The sequence below is a fragment of the Dysidea avara genome, chromosome 8, assembly GCF_963678975.1.
Source record: "Dysidea avara chromosome 8, odDysAvar1.4, whole genome shotgun sequence".
Lineage (NCBI taxonomy): Eukaryota > Metazoa > Porifera > Demospongiae > Dictyoceratida > Dysideidae > Dysidea > Dysidea avara.
Genome location: NC_089279.1, coordinates 35,113,849 through 35,130,622, shown reverse-complemented (window position 1 = coordinate 35,130,622; position 16,774 = coordinate 35,113,849). Strand labels below are relative to the sequence as shown.

The 16,774-nt window shown below is 38.1% G+C and overlaps 1 protein-coding gene and 3 long non-coding RNA genes across 4 annotated transcripts in view; 2 read left to right on the top strand and 2 right to left on the bottom strand.

Moving 5' to 3' along the window:
* Positions 1-16,774, top strand: part of LOC136262666 (uncharacterized) — an 82,848-nt gene that overhangs the window by 61,407 nt on the left and 4,667 nt on the right. The window lies entirely within an intron of this gene.
* Positions 312-9,525, bottom strand: LOC136262677 (uncharacterized). Its single transcript, XR_010704261.1, has 7 exons — positions 9,376-9,525; positions 8,636-8,729; positions 4,627-4,755; positions 4,470-4,569; positions 2,580-2,718; positions 2,437-2,518; positions 312-528 (listed from the first exon to the last, which is right to left on the bottom strand). It is a non-coding gene; the product is annotated as an uncharacterized lncRNA (long non-coding RNA).
* LOC136262679 (uncharacterized) lies at positions 9,516-14,037 on the top strand. Its single transcript, XR_010704263.1, has 3 exons — positions 9,516-9,597; positions 9,644-9,741; positions 13,869-14,037. It is a non-coding gene; the product is annotated as an uncharacterized lncRNA (long non-coding RNA).
* On the bottom strand, positions 15,155-16,109 carry LOC136262683 (uncharacterized). The gene is made up of 3 exons (XR_010704269.1): positions 15,652-16,109; positions 15,486-15,599; positions 15,155-15,436 (listed from the first exon to the last, which is right to left on the bottom strand). It is a non-coding gene; the product is annotated as an uncharacterized lncRNA (long non-coding RNA).

Here is a 16,774-nt window from a genome sequence, read left to right as displayed (position 1 = left end):
AATGAACAACACGACATGAATGAAGCAGACATGTAGACTATTAGTTGTATTACCTTCAGCTCATCCCCTGCAACCACCAACCATATAATATCAAATTAACTGTATGCACTGTTAAAAACGAAGTATGATATTCATCCAAAAAATGGTATGTTTTGGGTGTTACACTGAGCATACCAATATTCGGTATGCTGATTATACTTCTGGTATGCATTACATACTATAATGCATGGTATGTATTACATGCTATGTATATGGTATGTAGTGCATCCATGCAACCCAGTATGTAGCTCATTCCAAATCCATACGCATGATTTTCATTCCTCATTCTGATCATGCTATGCAAATTAACAAACAACATGCGTGCATGAACAAATTCACATACGTAGTTTACCACTAAATGTGCACATACAAATATGCAAGTAGCTACATAAGTACGTTTATTTGTTTTATGTCCATGAGTATAAGGTGTGTTGCATATGGCATGTCCATCCATCCACTAGCTCATCATTCATCATGGTATTTGCTCATCTAAAAAATATACATGTAATCTTAATATGAATTAATGCATATATAGGATGTGAGTATAACATTCAATTATACATGCATCTTAGCCCCACTCTAATAGAACACACACCCAGGGACAAAATACTCTAATTGAGCAGTCACCACAACTCCATGAACGCTTACAGCACTGGAATCAAATTTGCATGGTATCCATTATGTGTGACCCACTGAGCAAAACCTCGACTTAGTTTGCATTTTTATCAAACTTCTTTTTATAACTTCTTTGTTATCCAGAGGGAAAAACCAGTCTTACTAGTGGAATGTGAATGTTTCAGCCTTATCTGATCAATAGTTGTAAAGTTATAACAATCAATTTGTACAGTGACTATATATATGTGGGGAAAAAATACAGGCACTCGTTTAATTGATCATAACTCATAAACGAAACAAGCACTATGAAGATGGGACTTGGCTCATTGTCTTCATCATGAATTGGGGCATTCAGCAAACTACATGCAGTGTTTGCCCTACATACATCCATGCATTTAAACAGAAAGGCTGTTTAAACTTAGAAACAGTGACGTTTATATAATATTTTACTGTACCATAAACAAATGCTCATAACTCACGTTTGCTTCATGGGACTGAAACGAAACAATGATATTATTACTCACTATTAATAGGCAAATCCATAGGTCACTAATTTGAGCCTTGTTTCACTATTTACCGAAGCGATTAAAAGGCTTGAAATTTTATTTTTGTAGTATGTGTATTTTACCCAATACAGTTCAATTCAGTTTTTCTCAAAAGCATAATTATGGAAACTAGTCGGGTTTTCGCTCAGTGGGTCACATATGCTAGTTCAATCACATACATGCTACATAAGTATCATACACTATGATAGTAATGTATAGTATATAGACACCACAAACCAAATGTGCCAGTAATGTGTAAACACACATTTCGCAAAAACTCTTTATGAGTTTAAGGTTTAAAATATTATATAAAGAACATCATTTCAAAGACCAGTATTTCAACTACTCCAATAGAACAGTCATTACGCTAATAGAGCAGTCATTTCCGTAGTTCGATCAACCGGGAATCCAGATAACTTGTGTCCGGATAACTGAGGTTCCACAGTATGTGCATTCATGGCCTATTTCCTGGGCTGTAAAAATGTGTCGTCATCTAGCAACCAAGTGGTTGTGCTTTCCCAAACTTCATTATTGTTAATACAGTAGACCCTCGGTTATCCAAACCCCTTTGTTCTCAGACAATGATAAAAGTGTTTGGATAAGTGGATTATAGTTTGAAGCCCATACATTTATCTAGAGCTCCGTTGAAATACTCTAATAGAACGTACACCTATACTCAAAAAGAACAGTCATTTTCAATTCCGATAATCGAGGTTCTGGATAAACGAGGGTCTACTGTAGACTACAAACCATATAACTAATTTGGCCCGTCCAGACAGATAAGGGAGATTCCACTGTAATGTAACCTATATTATATGAAAACTTGTGTGCCAGTTCAATCACAAAGATGTTAGTTAATAGAGTTTCATTTAGCTACTCTAATAGAGCATACAGTAGTTGTCAAAATAATCTAATAGAGCAACTATTTCTATTGATCGTATAATCAAGGTCCCATATTGCATTAGAATTTATCTACACCCCGTTCACACTATCATGGTATAGTTTTAACACAGGCCAGCTCACCTCGTCTTCTTACGCCAAGCTGTATGAGCACCATTCGGCACGCAATTTACACTGCAATTTATTATCTTAAGCCATGCTGTGCTGTACTCGGGTTAGAAGGTAGTGTGAACAGAGTGTCAGAACTTTTTTTATTCACATAATACACATTGAAACTGTATAGATGTTATTCAAAGGCATTTATATTATGTCTCTACCACAGAACATGTACACTCACTCGGTTGAGAAGCAGAGGAACCAGAAGCTTGACACAAAGTTGCAGTGTTATAACTACTACTCATCACTGGCGGTGACACAAGCTACATGAAACAGTACACAGCTGTAGTCAACCCAGCACTGTAATACATACATTATGCATACCATTTATATGTTCTGTAATAATCCATGTGATCTCCTCCAGTAGTTGCTAAAACAGTACACAACTCTAAGACACTATGGAGATACTAACCAAGTTATCTGACAAGTTAACAGGTAGTCTCAACAAACAGCATCACTTCTCCTACAGAAATGATAAAACTTGAATCAGTTTTCTCACAAATGCAACCTATTTAGAGTTCCATTCAACTTCTGTGACAGAACGCATATACAGAACATACAGTAGTTGTAATAGCAGGATTTTTAAAGCCTTTTTTTAGTTTTACAAAATTAAACCTGTTCTCATGTGACTGAAGATATTGCCATTGTCAGCTATTTCCTGAATGCATGTTTCTTCTCTGCTCAAGTTTACAGTGGAACTTCCATTATCAGTTCAATCATAAGTGTTTAGATGAGTGAATTTATTTTGGATAAGCAAAGCCCATTCATTTGTATACAAAGTTTTGATCAACTACTCTAATAGAACATACACTTAAGAGTCTAAATACTCCAATAGAACAATCAATTCTATTGAAAAATATTTTCACTGTGATATTACAGGTAAAACATACATACAACTGTTCTATTAGAGAAACTGATACCTTGATTTTTTTTAACACACGTTGGGCAAAAGTAGGGGAGCCTTTTGCCAAAAAGTGTATGTGTGTGTGTGTGGGGGGGGGGGGGGAGGGGGGTTCCATCGCCTATGTGCCAGTTAATGCTAAGTTACTTTTAAAAACCAGATGCCAGGCTGGACAATTTTATCTATCTATTTACTATTAAATATAATCACTCTATTGTACTTTGTAACTCCAGAAATATGTTGCTAGGCACTGCCAAGAACATGTAAAACAACAAAATTAAGCACAAATTATCTTCTTGTCCTTCCAAAAAATTCTCTAAACAAAGCCTCAGGGCTGATCCACCGAGGGGCATGTTTCCTGGGGTTCCAGAAATCCCTTGCAAATTTTAACTTACTCAGAAGTAACAGAATTAGTGTGCAACACCAACTCCTAATCCACTTTTAACTGTAATTAGCTATATAGTGAGTCATTATGACTACAGAAAGATTGAGATACCCTAATACAGCAGTCAGGGGTATTCTATAATAACAAACTACTCTAAGTCATAGCAATGCATTATTTTTATAATTAAACCACCTTCGAAACATCTTGGATATGCCCCTGCTTAATTTTCATAAGTACGGGTCATGCTGCATTAAAAGGTAAATAGATATGCATTTCCTGGGAGCCTACAAGGCTTACTACAGTGTTTTTCAGTTGTCAAACACCTGAAAAGCTCATTGGGAGGCCACCCACACAGTCTGCAGAAGGTTGCTACTCCTGATTTTTAAACTGGGAGAAGATAACCACTTTCAAAACAAAGCTTACCTATGTGGAAGTTTAGTACAGGCATAATTTAGCCAGAAAGCTGCTTTGCCGTACAAGTGTGGGTGTGGACAGACAAACAAATAAACATACACATCTTACAGAAAGCATTTTCAGTAAATCAGACATGCACCCAGTTGGCCTTTGCCAACTGTGGGCACACACTTGGTTTAAAACTTTACGTACACTGTAATCATTTAGATACATGGTGACAGAACGCTCCTAATGATAAAACCTATGCAATGATAGCCCAACCTTCCTACTGTACCCTGTTTTGATCCATGAGCTAAGATTGATTAAGACACCTGCAATCTATTGGTCATACTATAGATTCTTACTGTTTCAACTGTCTATCCATCACAACATACTAAAACTTTGGTGTTGTTACTATAGATAAGCAACAAAAAGGAATTTTATAAAGGGCAAAATGACGTTTATTGTTCACACAACACATTAAAATCGGGACATTTATAGTGTCCTGTCTCTGCCACAAAACATGTACACTCACTCAATTGAGCATCAACGGAAACAGCAGCTTAACACAGCATCGGTTACATCATCAGTGTCACCACAAACACATTGCTAATCGTCACTGGTGGTAACACAAGCTACATGAAACAGTACACAATCAACCCAGTACTGTGATATACACACACTATGCTTACCATTATGTTGTATGTTCTGTAATAACCCATGCATCTCCTCCAGCAGTTGCAAGGCACTATGTAGCTTATAAGTCCTTTGACAAGTTAACAGATAGTCTCAATAAACACCATCACCATGAATTTCTTCTCCTACAAAAAATAAATTATAAACTTTAATCACAAAGGTTACATAAATAGGGGTCTGCAGTATTGCCAAAAAACCTCTGTTTGGTATATTGTTAAAGTGACACCTCGGTATTGCTAAATATAATTAGAGCCCTTGAATTAATAACATACTGATCACAATTAAACGAGAAGGCAGAAAAGTAAAAACTTTTCACTCAGCTACTCATTCTGTAAGCACACAGTTCATTTTTTATTGTATTTTGTACTTTGTGTGGGAGGATCAAAGCGATGCCACGTATCGTATTGTTCATACAGTACCAATTATCTGCATAGCAGTACTGTATGAGTACAGACTGTATGAGTCGTACAGTACAGTTATGCAGCTAATTGGGCAAATACAGCACAGCTATGAGGGGAATTTATTCAAGGCATGTTATGTGAACAACCTCGTAAACAACACAAATAAATCGCTAAAACCAGCCAAACTAACCCTATGAATCCGTTCTACGGCTAGAAGTAGGTTGTATAAACACTTACTGATCATCTGATCACGAAGCTTTTTAAACACGACCCCCCTCACAGTATGATAGATTACGTGCGTGACATTGTAAATCGCTAAACTAGCCAAACTAACTCTATTAGTTTGTTCTACAACTAGAAATAGATTATTTAAACACTTACTGATATCCTGATCACCGAAAATCGCAGCGGTTGAGTACTAGAGAAAATTGCTCCAAACCAGATGAGATCAGGAAGTACAGTATAACACTTAAAGTACCGCCTTGCTTGTGTGTATGAAAAACACAGCACTTGGGGGGTGTATCGAGGAAAATACAGCACTCGGCTTCGCCTCATGTTGTATTAGCCTCTCAACACGTCCCCCTCGTGCTGTATTATTTTTCATACACACATGTGGTGGTGCTTTAACTATAACATATTGTACTTTGCATGGGAGGATCAAAGTGATGCCACATATCATATAGTCCATACAATACCAATTAACTGCATAACTGTACTGTATGAGTCATACAGTACAGTTATGCAGCTAACTGGACAAATACAGTACAGTTATGCGCTTAATTGGGCAAATATAGCAAACTTATGCAAGGAATTTATTCGCAGAGTTTTACGTAAACAACCTCATAAGTAATTCACTAAAAACCAGTCAAACTAGCCCTATGGATTCCTTCTACGGCTAGAAATAGATTGAGTAAACACTTACTGACCGTCTGATCATGAAGCTTTTTAAGATGGCACTAAACCAATTAAGGGCAGCCACACAAAATTAATCGGACTGGATGTTTGTGGTAATATGCGAACAAATGCGGAAATCTATGAACTACAGCGAAGGGTCTCGTGGACTAATGAACGATCTCTGTATCACCGCCCAGCTACTGTTGTTGACAGGACTAACATTATAGACGCTGTAAAGAGATTAGCTTCTGGTTATTTCACTGACAAACGGCACCAGCTGCCATCGTGTGATAACTGTTATACAGACCGCGCTCTGACTAGCCACACCGTCTCCTTTCTGGCTAAATAACTACAAAATTATGCACCACAGACCATCAAAATTTGGTATAGGCATTGATAAGCGTTACTCTACAATAGTACGCTTCGATATTTTGCAATTCAGGATTGATGGGAGTTGTTGGCCAATGTTGTATTCCACAGATGTACCACTTTCCATGTTGTTTTCAATGAAAAGGAAAGCGTAGAATTGTTCTACAAGGTGAGAAATAGTTGCAACTGAAGTGGCTGAGCGCTAGGATGTTCATCGGCCAAGTTATTTAAAAATCGGCTTGAACCTTCAGAGTTATATAGGCTAAAAGTGAAGGCATGTTATTTCACGAAACTTTGTATACTAAACTAAAACATCACAGGCTATCACACAACAGCTTTTTAGGCATAGATTAAGTTGTACACTAGCAAAATTTTGGGCCATCCTAAAATAGCTCATTAAGCACATGGGTTGAAACAAATTGTTTTGTGCGGCTGGACTTAATCGATTCGGTGTCACCTTAAACACGACTTCAGACAGCACGATTAATCCTGTGCGCGACATTGTAAATTGCTAAAAGTAGCCAAACTAACTCTATTGGTTCGTTCTACGACTAGAAATAGATTATTTTAAAAATTACTAATAACCTGTACACCAAAAATTGCAGCGGTTTGAGTACAAAAGAAAATCGCTCCCAGCCACACGACCAGGAAGTACAATATAACACTTAAAGCACTGCCTTGCTTGTGTGTATCAAAAATACAGCACTCGGGGGGTGTCTTGAGGCAAATACAGCACTCGGCTTTGCCTCTGTATTAGCCTTTCAACACACCCCTTCGTGCTGTATTTTTCATACACACGCGCGTGGCAGTGCTTTAACTATAATGTATTGACCACTGCAATGTATTCGGTATTTACGATATTTCGGTATCACGGTTCAGTATTAGGGCTCGGTATATAGTATTGTGGCTTTGCTAATACCTCGCTCGGTATTACTAAATATCGGTATATTGCAGAGCTAATTGAAGCAACCCTTTTGGAGTTCCATTCAACTACTCTAATAGAACATAGTTACATTACCCTAATAGAACATACGGTAGTTGCCAAAAATACTCCTTAAGTGAGTGCGTATCACCAGTTTCCGTTTCCAGGTGCATGGTTGCCTGAACGTCTCACTGTGGTGTAGCTTCAGACGATGCCAACTCACCACGTTGAGTTGCTAAAGAAACGGAACAGATACTACTCTTTCACATGTGCCAAGCAGCGTGTGTCAGTACACGCTTCCACCACCGAGATTTGCCTACACAAACATTTTGTTACATTTGCGCTTTGTCTACTCAATAATTCAGCAGTAACTTATGGGTCATGCCCAGTGTTGGGAATAACACATTACATAATAATATTACTTTTTCTGGTAACAAATTAATATAACAAAATACGGTATAAAAACTAGTATTATAATTCGAGTTACTTTGCTAAAAATGGCATGCTACATAAGTAATGAAGTTACTGTAATGAGTCTAATATATTAAGTAATATTATTACTACAAGTAACGAAGTTATTAATCTCGTTACTAGTCGCTGAGTAAAGTCTAGCCACAACAAAGTAACAAAGCCTACTGAATGAAGCTTATTTACTTATAAACTTTACACAATGCAATCATGTCACGTAATAAGGTGGTAGTTGCACACGTGACAACTTAAGGCCGTGGACAAAAAGTAATGTAATACGTAGTAATATTACAGTTACTTTATTTTATGGGTAATACGTATGTAATATGTAACTAAATGGTTCAGTTGCAAGTAATATGTAATATGTAACAAGTTACTTTTTCCAAGTAACTTGCCCAACACTGGTCATGTCTGCATTAAAGGTCACAAGATATTATATACATTTAAATATAAATAAATATATACGCATTACAAAAGTTCATATCAAAATACTCTAATAGAGCAGTCAACCACCCTAATAGAACAATCACAATTTGAATCTACCGTATTGGCTTGAATAAAATATGCCTGGTTTCAAAGTGGATCGGGCACGAGACTAGAGAGGTGTTGGAGTCTTCATTCTAGGCTTCAAAGCAGACCATGTTGTAGAGTACGAGATGACTTCTAGACAAAATAGTGGATTGTAAACCAGTTGTACGATTGTTACATAACAGCAACAATTTCGCTTTTAGTACTGTACAGTTCACAGTAAGCACCACGCTTTGCGATCATCTGGATGTTCTGGGGTAACTGTACTGTGGATTATATTGCAAAATTTTAAGGCAAGGTTTTTTCCAGTCCGTTAGCCAGTCCATTTTCCATCATGTACCGTGTTTTAGTCATGTTCCCAGATCCCTTAGGGGATGCGTCACTGAAGACACCCTTGCGTACAACATAGTAATATGTCTGTACCTTGAACTCTTCTGGAGGTAGATTTTCCAGAAACCACATGTGCCTCTGTAGTAGCCCTTATGTAGGCTTCCAGAAAAGGCTATCTCTCAACCACCTACACACATTAATTACAAAAACAGAGAAACATCTTATTTTATCAAGATAACATACGCATTGACATATACAAGGGCCTATACTCAGGGGTACACAGCTAGCTGAAACACAGGTAGCTCAAGACAAAAAAAGCAGTACATTACAACATACATGCATACATACAATAATCAACAGTTACAAGATTCATAACATCCCACAGTTCTGACATCACAACTTGTTTGAAAATAGCTCAAACACAGTGTTATTGAAGACAACGGACTTTACATAAATTAGATGTCAACAGTGGTAAGAAGTGACCTAGACAACCAACAAACAGATAAGCCAGTATGATCAAGGATTAAAAGGACCATAAAAAGGTTTCTCCCTAGAGCTGGCAGCCACAAACATGTTGGTCTCTGTTGGTAACTACTGTGACAGTTCCAATAAGAATTGGAGATCAAAACTTTATCAGGCGGTTCAGGCCTAGCTACTAGATGTTGACGAGATACTTAGCAGGTTATTGCTAGCCAAGTGGCCAGGGAGATCAGCATAATTATAATGGTTAACAAGATGATAAGTTCGTCTGTAGCGGGCCATGAACAAAAACCTGTCAGACGGAATCATCTACCCTGGTGAAGAGCAATAGAACAACACCATTCTCAACTGACCTGTAGCTAGAGGCGCTAACTTTGCGCCATAGAATACACCACTTCAGAGACGCTTTTAGGACTATCGCTCACCGGTAGAATCTGTGGGGCACATACTGACAGTATCTCGGACAGTATAAAATGCCCGCCTTTTCTGTGGTCACGTGTACTCACGAGATTAAAAAAGCTGAAAGCGAGGGCCAGGAACCGCCTTCTCTCGTTGTGCTGGATCCTCTTCTCCAGGTAAGGCTGGCTTCTTTCTCATGCACTCGTGTTTTTAGTCCCTTAGTATTAACAAAGAAGATGCCCAAACTACCCAGTACTGCAGCAGCACCATTGTGCCCGAGATTGTGCCCGTGATGGATCTAATATCAGCGGTTTTAGTAGGTGAGTAGTAGTGACGGTCAGAGCTGAGGTCGCTTGTTATATAGTAGAGAGATAAAATATTACTTGTTATTTCCACTCATAGGCGGATCTAGGAGACACTGTCAAGGGGGGGCAAGAAGTTTTAGTGCACAACAGTGTTTATTTTACTATGAGCTATGGGGAAATTCTAGAACACAAGTTATATTCATTTGTATACCTTATTCAGCATATAGCTGGATGAACAATGGACATACAGTTTGTAAAACTGTAGTTGGAGAAAATTTTAAAAATCAGACCTCCCAGGTTTGAATTTCAGAGCATTTTTGATAATGCTTAGCTTAAAAGTGTATGATTTGCAATGCGTACAAAGATTGGTTAGCCTATCTGAGATAACCTGTTTGATGGTAAAGTGTATACCAAATCAAAATAAGGAGTAGCTAACATTGTTACGATTTGTAAAATTTGTAAATTGATGACATCAGAATTGCGACTATTCTATTAGAGTAGTGACTGCTCTATTAGAGTATCTCGATCCTTGCACAAAATTCAAATTTATTTGCCTCGCTTTCTTTACAGTGTACAGTTTAACTATAAATGTTAGGCACATTTATAAGCGTTGTCTTCTATTTGCCAATTGGCTTTCTATACTTCTAAATGCAGTGTGAATGCATGATTCTAGTTTCTGGTATACATATGGTACTGTAGGTCCAAGGGGGGCCAGAGAAGGGCCAGGGGGGGCACAGCACGCCTTGGCCCCCCCTCAGATCCGCCTATGTTTCCACTGGCCGCGATTCTAGACCTGACATACAGGGAGGGCACAGAATGGATGTTGTTGCATGACTGTAGAATTTTAGGAGGGTCTGGGGGTTGCGAAGTTGCAGGATTTTTGCAATTTTAAGGCTTAGAAATCGCTTTAAATTGGCACTAAACACAGGAAAAATGCTAAAATTAACAATGCCAATCTATACTATACCTTTCCCCCAAGATTTTTAAAAAACTTATTTTTAAATGGGGGGGGGGGGGCTGTGCCCCCTCAGCCCCCCCCCCCCCCCCCTCCCTGCAGAGTCACCTATGAACTTATTTCTACATATGAAGTGTTGTATGGCACGGACATATTTTGCTTAATCACAGAACGCTGTAATTTTTGCAAACTAACCTGCTTAACTAATTCACAGTGCTGTTGTTTCATTGTAACACTACTGTAGTGAAGGTTAATGTCTGTCAAGACGTCAAAATAGCTCAGAGTGTTCCACCTCCAAATATCTGCCATTCATTTTGCCATAGAAAGGTAAGTGATTTTCAACCTGAAAATGACGAGCTCTGATTTCCTTCTACTATAGCTCATCTTAATTGCTATTCACTGCTCTTTTCAAATCTGGTCCAGAATCTGAGGTATCTATCACATGTCGTGGGTTATTATGCATTTTATTGCATGCCCCCAAAATGCCCAATACAAAATGTATGGGGGAAATTTGCTGCACCAGGCCATTTTGACGAGCCTAAATTTCCACGAATTGGACTTCTTTTGGCATCATCGTACTCACAGAGAGTTGCTCTACATGTATCAATTCCAGAAAGTTACTAAACAGACTTGAGGTAGGCAGTACACGGGTCAATTTTTAATGGTTTTTCAATCGAAATGTATGGGACATGCTTGTTCCACCTGGCATTTTTGCCATTAACAACAGTATAGCAAATGTTCACAAACTTCTTCATATGCGTAGTGTAAACTTTAACAAAAAATAAAATCAGTTATGCAACTATCAATGTCCCCCCTCCCGGGCGTAGTGGGGGGAATAGTGTGACTTTGAAAAATCTAATTCTCCACCCATAGGGGAACAACTAGTGGCCAAATCTCGATGAATTATGGTTGGAATAAAATTTAAGGAAATGGATCTAATTAATTAAACTGGTCATATTACCTTTGTTTTATTGCCTTAAAGCCACTCTATATATTATGCTATATAACATTGTTCGTGCACCATCTCCAGTGCTGTCTGGACCAAAATTGCTAGTCTCGCGTGACCAGACTGCTTTTCCTCCCACGGCGCTTATTGATTGGAAATTATAAGCGCCTGCTTGGAAAAGGGTCAGGTCCAGTTCGAATGTCAAAAAAAAAAAGCTCAGGCCACCATCTGGTCCAGTTCGAACATAAAAAAATAGCTCAGGCCACCCAAGTTCGGTGGTGTTAAATTGGAAACATGTGACTTTAAGGCTTTAAGACTTAACACATGTGGCTTTAACCAAGCAGGATGACACTTAGGCAATCATTACCTTCGAACGCGCAAAATCTCGGTACGCAATTCAAACTGGACCAGACCCTTTTCCGAGCAGGCGCTTATAATTTCCAATAGATAAGCGGTCTGGCCACGCGAGACTACAAAATTGCAGCCAATCACAAGCTAGATGCAATGTGCATTAAAAAGAAGTAACATTACAATTTCTGGATGTAATATCCATGACAAATAGGTGCGTGCTGACGGCCAGCCTTCAGGTGGTGGTTTACTGATATTTTCTTAAATGTGCATGCATGAGTATGTGTGTGTGCGTGTGTATGTGACTCTACCTATCTATGTTTATTTGTCTGTACACACCCAGTTGAGCAAACCATTAAGTGGTAAAAGTAGCCTGTATACAGATAAACAAAGCCTATAATAAACTTCACACAGGTGAGCTTTAGCTCGAAGGTGGGCTAGGTTCTTTTCCTAGTTTAAAACTGAGTGTAGCAACTCTCCACAGACTTCAAGACCGGCTTTCCTAGTGGACTTTTCAGGCATTTTACAACTAAAAAACACTATGGTAGTCCTCATAGGCTACCAGGAAATGCACATCTTTTCATTTAAAAGTGCGTGTGACCTGTACTTACATGAACGAAAATAAAGAGCAGCCCAGAGGTTTTGTCAGGAGAATTTTCAAAGAACAATACCATAGACAGAGAAACAGCTGAGAAGATACTTCTGTGTGTAACGTGTTGTTTGGAGCAGTTGTTTAAATATGCATCCTTAGCAGCACATAGCAACGCATTTCAGGAATTCCAAAGTAATTCATTAATTTCATTATAATAAAAATTTAAATGATTCAAAACTCTGTATGTAAATACAGGGGCATTAGAGTAAAACTGAAAGTGGTAAGGCTTAGTCTGGGGTCACACCCCAGGAAATTTTTTAAATCACACATTATTAAAGATGTCATTTGGAGGCACTCTTTGGACTGTAGTACTGTATGCAAGGTGCTAGTTAGCTACACTGTAGCTAGTTAGCTACCTAACAGGTGTTTGATGACAAAACTGGAGAATGACCAACAAAAATGCCTCCACATTACTGTGTAACTCCTAACCTTACCACTTGGGTCTATTATTAAACTGTAAGGAAATGTTTCCAAAGCAGCTACACAGAAAATCAAAGCCATAGCTAGTATGATGGTAATTAATTTTAGAGGCCTTCAATACAGACGAACTTAACATGGAGCTATTTTGAGTGAAAGATAGGTTAGACGAAGTATGTATAGCTGCGATGATGACTTATAGTTATAATCACTGCCATGCAGAGCGACTCGGTTCAGAGCAGATAGGGAACCAGACGTCAAGAGGCAAGACTTTTCCATTGCTTGTTTACCAAAAATTGTACCGTTGCTGTACTATAGCGAACCAAGCTATGGCGATATGGCAGGGCAGTCACGGTGACGGTATGTCTCGCGACTACTGAACTGGATACCTACCAACTGCAGCTCTGCCTATAGTAAGTGATCACAGGTAAGGAAAGCTTAGTATTGTTGAACTACAGTTTCATAGCTGTTGGTGTTGACCACAAGTATGTCCCAAAGCAATGCAAAGACTTATTCAGGTCAGTAATACAATTATTGTCATAAACTTGTGAATATTTTTAACGCTGTTGGAGCTGCATACCTGTGTGTATATATTTTCCCCTTGAAAGTGATAATTATGCTTTACAGCACTAGAATACCACTTGTTTAATGGACTATCTAAAAACTGTGCATTAATGCATGTGACATTGTCAATAAAAACATAAAATATAAGTGATTGAATCGGTACCGTTTGTGTTCGAAATATATAATACTTGGCATGACCAAAAGTTCACTTTACAGCATACAAAGCAAAGTGTATTTATCATCTTTGTTGTTTTTTGCAGATCACTTTTGTAATCTTCACCCCTTCCTGACCTGCCTCTCTCATGGAAGAACTATATACATGGACACATATAGAAAGTGACAGACACAATTAAGTTATCACAACTGTTATTCTTTTCTACATATGTTTGTATGTTGTGAATATAGAATTGAATATTATATGTGACCCAGTCTGAGAAATCCGGTTTTATCGCCCATGTCAGCAGATTCGATTTTTCACCAGGACACAAAGCTACATGAATAAACTACCTAATTCCACAATAAAAAATAATCAGTTTGACTTGAGTGGTCTTGTTTTGCTGGCTGCTTTTCCCAAGCCCAGTGGCGATCCGTACGTGCGGTGTGGGGCCTTAATGGAGCTCTGGTCAGCCTGGGGATGACTGTATGTGGCTGTACAGCTCTGTGGTGTTGAATAAGTACCTCTGCTGTAAATTTCCTTTCATTTTAGCCAGTAATGAGACTTCAATGGCCCAAAACTTGGCCTAATGCATCCCCACGCCTTCCTTTTCAATTTTTGAACACCATCTTGCCCGCCTTCCAGGGCCCCCGTCTCCCACCCAATTTGCAGCTTACCTGATACAGTCAACCTCGGTTTAAAAACTATCTAAAATGGTGGGAAACTTAGTTGTTGGCTACTTTACTAGTACTCAATTAATCGAACATAGTGCTATAAGAACATGCTTGAGTGCTATGGTGACACATATTTTAGCACTTGTGAATTTAGAAATATAAGTGAACACTCCAAAAGGTGTAGTAGTTACACACGAAAGTGCTGTCTGTACACTGAAGGATGCTGCAATGACATGGATTTTAGCACTCCGTCCTTGTTGAATTTAAACATGCAGGTGGACACTCTAAAGTGTTACAACAGCATCCTTTTTTAACAGTGAAGGCTGCCAACACACACTAGGTGTGCTACTCCAGCACAGTGAAAGTGCTACAGTAACATCTTGGAGTGCATCAGTAGCATCTTGCATGGAGTGCTTCAGTAACACTCATTTTAACACCCACCCCTGGTTGAATATAAACATGCAAGCAGACACTCCAAATTGTGTTGCCATTACACTCATATTTTAACAGTGTGGTTCTGTCTGGGCTTGCAATGCATGCATGTCCATTTTATAGACCATGCAAACTGTATAGCTACACACTTTGTAATCAGAGCATGCATAGGTAGAACTCCTTATTGTATGCTACTTCATCCACATCTATGATAGGATTTGCTATCATTTCATTGACTTGTTAACTGATCTCCCCAAATGCTTCAGCAATGGTGCTATAACTCTCTGGTGCTTTTACTGCTCCAGTCACATATATAATAATGATCAAAACATATCATGCACTATCTGACATAGCTATTATGGATATACATACACTAAATGGACTGTCCACGACTCAGTTCACATCTACCATCACTACAAAGGGTATAGTTGTCACCAATCAATGAAGCTGTTAAGAGACAATAGTTTGAATGTCTATACTGTACTTTGCCCCATCTATCGAAATGCGTATACATGTGCATAACTCTGTGGTCTAGGTCTTCATCATGAGTAACTGGGTTCCTATATATCTATCACAAAAAAAATGTAATAGCTGTAACATTCAATACATATTCATACCTCCAACTCAACCATTTCCCAAACTATGTCCTTACAATTGAATTGCGCTACTTCATAGGTCCCAGGAGTTCTGTTAATAGTTGGCACACGTATACTTTTCTTATATGCTTTGACCTGCCAGAGAGTCAATGGTCGTATATAATCATGACAACATGCTCACAATTACCTTGTGTGATCTTATTACTGTAGCTTTGGACATATCTGTGTTAGCTCATGGTAATTTTTATTTGAAATTTTGTGCTTTAAAGTAACTTGAGCAATTTGCATTAGTTTATTCTTTTCTGTGGATTCAGGCTGCTCAGGGTCTTTGTTTTCTGCTCCTTCTGCCAATGGAATTACAATTTTATTTCCAGCAGAGGCTTGCAGTGTTGCTGAAACTGTTCTGACTCCAATGTTTTGAAAGCAAGCAGTGCTATTAGTCAAACAAGCAGTAAACTGACCTCTTCGTTTTCTCTTCTGTCGGCTTTTCAAGCTATCATATGGCCTACCTGTATGATGGGGTTATCATATAATTATATCTTGAACCTTTTGTAAATCCTCCTGGTTCTTCTATTTTCTTTAAAGCTATTTCTGTTCCAAACATCAGCATTGAATGGACTTTATTTAGATATTTAGCTCTTTTCTCTCTTCTCAGTTTTGCACATTTCTTGCAAATTGTTGACATTTCTGACTCTTTATGTCTCACCTCACACTACACAGTATAGATGTATAATAATAACAAGTATAAGAAAAAATTTGTAATTTTAAATTAGATTAGGGACAGTGTATAATGCTGCAATAAAAAGTACTGTAACAAGTTGGATCGGAGTAGTATGTAATGTCCAAATACTGTAAAACAATAAGAAGTGAATATCCCTACTGTGCTACACTCAATGCACATGTACAGTAGGGATATTCATTTCTTATTGTTTTACAGTATTTGGACCGATCCAGCTTGTTTCAGTACTTTTTATTGCAGCATTATACACTGTCCCTAATCTAATTTAAAATTCCAATTTTTTCTTATACTTGTTTGTGAAGTTTTTTTGCAAGCTCATGACCACTGTAATGGATTTCCATTATATATTTTTAATTCCGACCAAAATATTATTTTTAAAACTGAAATTCTGAAAGTGAAACCCTTACATTCTTGTGTGTGTGCGTGCATGTGCATGTAAGATTACACAATTAGCTGGCTTATATAATTACTTTTGTTATCCTAGCTGACTCCTTGCAGATCTTGTGCTATATATACTTACTGTGCTGATATCTTGATCAATACATGGACACATAACTTCTTATATATAATT